Source organism: Sinocyclocheilus grahami, unplaced genomic scaffold (assembly GCF_001515645.1).
Source record: "Sinocyclocheilus grahami isolate Dianchi unplaced genomic scaffold, SAMN03320097.WGS_v1.1 scaffold465.1, whole genome shotgun sequence".
NCBI lineage: Eukaryota > Metazoa > Chordata > Actinopteri > Cypriniformes > Cyprinidae > Sinocyclocheilus > Sinocyclocheilus grahami.
Window position 1 is genome coordinate 355,140 of NW_015505644.1, and position 5,856 is coordinate 360,995.

The window sequence follows — 5,856 nt, forward strand, 5'->3', positions numbered from 1 at the left end:
ATCCTGAACGGGAGCTTGTGAAGGGCCCGGTTCAGTATGCGCAGGTCCAGGATCGGTCGTAACCCACCGCCTTTCTTGGGTACGATGAAGTAAGGGCTGTAGGAACCCGACCTCATCTCGGCTGGAGGGACCGGCTGTATCGCGTCCTTCGCTAGCAGGACCGCGATCTCTGCACGCAAGACAGGAGCATCCTTGTCCAGCACAGAGGTGAACCGAATGCCCCTGAACTTGGGAGGGCACCGGGCGAATTGAATCACGTAGCCGAGTCTGATGGTTCTCCTGAGCCAGCGAGACGGCCTGGGGAGCGCTAACCAGGCCCCCAGCGACCAAACTAGCGGGACCAGGGAGACCACCGACATACCCACAGTGGGGCAGCGAAGTGGAACACAGGGACTCAACCCGGGAGGCGGTGCAACCCAGGGTGGGGTCTGAGTGCGCGGCGCGCCACTTACCTGGCTCCATGGCTGAGCAGGGGGCTTGTGAGGAGGCGTAGCGTCCTTGAACCGAACCCTGCTGCCCAGAGGGGGACGGCCATGTGGAGACTGGGTCTCGTGCACCGCCGTCCTCGCCCTCTTGGGACCCGGAGGCAAAGGAAACTGCTCTTTTATTGAAGTTCATCCTGGCTGGGTAGCCAGTGGCACAACAAAAACAAACGGAAACATAAGATTCTCCACCCGGCCCTCCTCCGGGGGAAGGAGTGGTGCAGTCACCATCTCCTGAAGAGCAGGATCCAAGAGTTCTGGGTCGCCCGTCTCAGGGACGCCGCCTGCTCTGCTGCTTCATGGGCTTGGCAGGGGCGGAGGCGGGCTGCACCAGCGCCCTCGGTGACGAGCAGACAGAGGGGCTGCAGCCGGCGGTGGGGTGCAGACAGCAGCAGACCGCCGGGGCAGGATGTGTCGAAACACCTCCGTCTGCTTCAACGCGGCGGAGAACTGTTGGGCAAAGCCCTCCACCGCTTCGCCCGAATAGGCCGGCCTGGGAGATCGGGGAGTCCAGGAAGCGATGCTTGTCGGCCTCCCTCATATCCGCCAAGGTCAGCCATAGGTGGCGCTCCTGGACCACCAATGTGGACATCGTCTGACCCAGGGCCCGCGCCGTGACTTTCGTCGCCCTAAGCGCGAGGTCCGTCACCATGCGCAGTTCCTGCAGCACACCCGGATCAGCACCACCCTCGTGCAACTGCTTCAACGCTTTGGCCTGGTGGACTTGCAGGAGGGCCATGGCGTGCAGGGTGGAAGCGGCCTGTCCAGCAGCACTGTAAGCCTTAGCCGTCAGAGCGGACGAGAACTTACAGGCCCTGGACGGAAGGCGTGGACTACCTCTCCAGGTGGCGGCGCTTTGCGGGCAGAGCTGCATGGCAATAGCGCGCTCGACCGGAGGGATGTTCACATACAAGTCTGTTTCGGGCAGAAAAAGGTGCCTTCCAAGACTTAGTAACCTCCTCATACACTTCTGGGAAGAATGGAACCTGAGGCGGCTGCCGACGCCTGGCCTGCGCCCCCAAGAACCAATCATCCAGCCTTGAGCGTTCGGGAGAAGGCGGAGGCCTCCAGTGCAGCCCGACGCGTGCTGTAAGCCCAGGCATGAGAGGCAGCGATCATGACCATCAGATGGAGGCAGGAAACGACCACATCCAGAAACGCACGAGCAGGAAGCCATCTTTAAATAGACGCCCATCGCTCGTGAAGCTCTTTTAGCAGGAAACACACTCTTTTAGCGAAAGCACTGAAGCGCCCAGGGGAGGTCGCGGCGAGACCGCAGAATGGAAGCTGCAACCCGCCGAGGTTTCAGCAGCCTGGATGGCAACCCCCGCTGATACGCCGTCACACCAACGCCAGCTGTTTCTTTAGAACACTCACGGAGATTCGTCCTGTAGAAGGCTTGGCTCCGAAGCGAAAAGCTGATGTGCGGTTGCACGCGCTCTCCTTTTATACCCGCGCTGCGGGGCGGGGTGCGCGTGGCGAAACACGCACGCCAACTGTCATTGGCTTGTTTAGTTAACACTCGAAGGAGATTGGGCTCTCGGGCGAGATCCCAATTCGTCAGTCACGACTGACATAACGTAGAACGTGACTGACTGAAAGGGAACTAAGGTTCACTTAAAGTGGGAACTAAATGTCTTTTCCAACTTGAAATATACAGTCATGCATTGTTTATTACACAGAATCTGTACCAATATCATGGAGCATAAGCATCACTTGGCCACTGAGTGTAGTTTGGGCTCAATGCATCCTGTAAATGTTGTCATACACTCTTAAAAATAAAGGTGCCTCACGATGCCATAGAAGAAACTTTTTGTCTAAATGGTTAAAGAACCTTTAACATCTGAAGAACCTTTATGTTTCACAAAAGGTTATTTGTGGCGAAAGAAGGTTTTTCAGATTATAAAAAGTTGAGAAAGAGATGGTTCTTTAAAGAACCTTTGACTGAATGGTTCTTTGTGGAACCAAAAATGGTTATGTGAAGAACCTTTTAAGCACCTTTATTTTTAACAGTGTATTTTATAGGAGGAGTTGAATCATGTAGACAACTGGTTAAGTAAAAATATTAAAATGTAATAGCGCATAAATATAGAAAAATGCTCCTCTTTATAATTATTTTTCTAGCTGACTGATGAGCTTATGGACACCAAATGGTTATTCTGAGGTAAATGTATATTATGTTGCAATGTTTACAAGCTTTACACGTTTTCCGCAATTTGAAACACTGAATGAGCTTTTACATGAGACATGTCAGTAAGTTGTACTGTAGGCTCTCTTATAAAATAGCCTACCTTTTGATGTTAATTCATGTTTATTATGCACTATAGTAGTAAAGAGAAAGATTAAATGGGTTCACTAGCCACTTGAACTGAGGCGCTAAAGCGACCGTGCCTGCCGCATTAAAGAGCACCCAAAACAAAACTGTATTTATTGTTTGAATTTCCTCATGAATTTTAAATAATTTTAAAGCTGATACTTTGTTTATTAAAAAGTAACAAAGCACAAAACTTTTTGCGATTAATGGACGGCAAGTGCTCTTCAAATAATGAAGTTCACGTATTAACAGAACACAGCATAGACTAAGATCTTGTTAAGAAGAAGCCATATTATTAATGATTATAAGCGAGAATTGTTAACGATATTGCCAATATCCACACAGCTGACAGCTTTACCTGTTGTAGTTTGTTCAAGTTTTGCACGAAATAGGTGCTGCTTTTCTGCACTTTCACTTCTTACGTCTCCGTCATTTCGATCTTTCTCGCACTGCACAACTGAGCAGACTGTGTGCGACAACGTTGCTGTGCGGCAGAGATGAGGACTCTTTGAAACTCTTTTTTCCACTAAAACTTTGATGTGCATCGTCTCAGTTTAATATGCAAACATAAAAGATGTGATCGCTAAACAATCAGGAAAAAAGGCATTACATGCATATTTTTAAGTTATAACATGTAAATACATAGGCCTAGTCGCCAGTGGTGACCTCAGAAAAAACTTCAATCGCAATTTAATATTTTTGGTTGCAAATGTGACCGTTTTAGTCACAGTTTGGAGCCCTGAGATATTCAAAGTGCCCCCTGGGGGTATTAAAAGCGGTTTTCCATTCATCCCCCTCTCTTATGCGAACCAAATGATAAGCGTTACGGAGATCCAATTTTGTGAAAAATGACGCCCCTGCAGACGCTCGAAGGCCGACGACATTAACGGTAAAGGGTAAGTATTCTTCACCGTGATGTCGTTCAGCCCTCGATAGTCAATACAGGGACGCAGAGAGCCTTCCTTCTTTTCCATGAAAAAGAAACCCGCACCAGCCGGAGAAGAAAATGGGTGGATGATCTTGGCTGCTAGAGAATCAGAATATATTTCTCCATAGCCTCCTTTTCCTGGGAGGAATGCGCATATAACTGCCTTTAGGCGGAGACGCACCTGGTAATAAGTCTATAGCACAGTCATAGGGACGATGCGGAGGTAGAGAAGCACATGGCACATTAGACAGATCCGTGCATTCATCCTGAAACAAGGAACAAGACACAGAAGAACACAGACAACAAACAGGAAGCATGACAAAATTCGCTCCAAGCGAAAACAGAATTCATGCGCCAGTTTGTGTCAGTCAAAAGAAAGTAAATGTTCTCTGAGTGATTGCCAGAGGTGATGAGTCTTAAAAAGACAGTGGTGTGCGTAACGGAGGGTAAAGGCTGACCATTCAGCGTACAGCAACAGTACCAGTAAGCAGGCTGAATGGAGAATACGGCAAGGTAAAAATGTATCAATATTCATAGTTGAATGCATATCCTGACACCAGTTTAGAAGGATTCTAGCATGACAAGACCAGTTATAGAAACGTATATTAGGTAGGGCAAGACCACCAGCTTCAATTGGTAATTGTAGTTTGGAGATTTTCATTCTTTGTTTCTTTTTGTGCCAAATAAACCTTGAGAAATGCTTTTCCAGATCCCTAATCATATTCCTGCCAATGAAAAGTGGAGTCATTTGTAACGGGTACAGTAGTCTGGGGAGGATGTTCATTTTAATTAACCCTATCTGACCCATCCATGATATAAGTAGATTCATCCACCTATACCAGGGGTGGCGAACTCCGATCCTGGAGAGCCGCAGCCCTGCAGAGTTCAGCTCCAACCCTAATGAAAACTCATCTGCCTGTAGCTTCTTAGTAACCGTTCAGACCTTGATTAGCTTGTTCAGGTGTGTTTGATTAGGGTTGACGCTAAACTCTGCAGGGCTGCGGCTCTCCAGGACCGACGTTCGCCACCCCTGACCTATACAGATCTTTGATTATTTTTTTTTTACCACGGAAGTGACGTTAACATATAATAGCCTCTTTAAATTTGCAGGTACATGAATTCCCAAATAACAGAACCCTTCAACTAACCACCTAAATGGGAAATTAGGTGGGTCATTAATATTGCCAAATGCTCCAAGGCGCAATGCTTCAGACTTGTTCAAATTAATTTTATAGCCTGAGAAAGAGCTGAAAATATCTATTATATTAACAAGAGATGGCACCGACTTCTCAGGTTCTGTTAAGAACATTAAGATATCTTCAGCGTATAAAGCAATCACATGTTTGTTCCTGTTAATATCAATACCAACTAAATTTCCATGGTTACGAATGGTCTCTGCCAATGGTTTGAGAACCAAAGCAAAAAGAAGTGATGACAGGGGACAACCCTGTCTAGTTCCATGGTTCAGATTAAAGGCAGGGCATGCCAATTGTCAAAACGGAAGCTTGGGGTGACCTATAAAGTATTTGAATCCATTTCGCAAACTCATCTCCCAGACCAAATTGCCTTAACACCTCAAATAAGTACGCCCACTCTACACGATCAAATGCCTTCTCGGCATCAAGCAAAACTACCAAAGCTCTTTGTTTAGTCTGATGACAATACTGGATAATGCCGAGAAGGCATGTTGGTGAACGACTGACTATTGCAAACAAAACCAGTCTGGTCTTCTTTGATTAAAGAAGGCAAGAATGTCTCCAAGTGTCTGGCTAAGACCTTAGAAAGAATTTTGCTATCAGTGTTAATTAAAGAAATAGGATGGTATGCTGAATACTGATCTGGAGGTTTATTTTCTTTTGAGAATAAGATGTATATTTGCTTGGTAAAACGTTTGAGGTAGTGTTCCCTTTTCAAATGAAGTGGAGTAGACTTTAAGTAACTGATCAGTAATTATGTGTCCACATTTTTTATAAAAGCCTGAACCAAAACCATCCGGCCTTGGGCCATTTTTCAGCAAGCCGATGGCCTCCAAGATCTCATCCTTAGAAATACTACTAGATAGTACTTTCCTGTGCTCTTCATTTAACCTAGGGAGGATTCTTCCCTCTAAGAAATGTTTCATTACATATTCA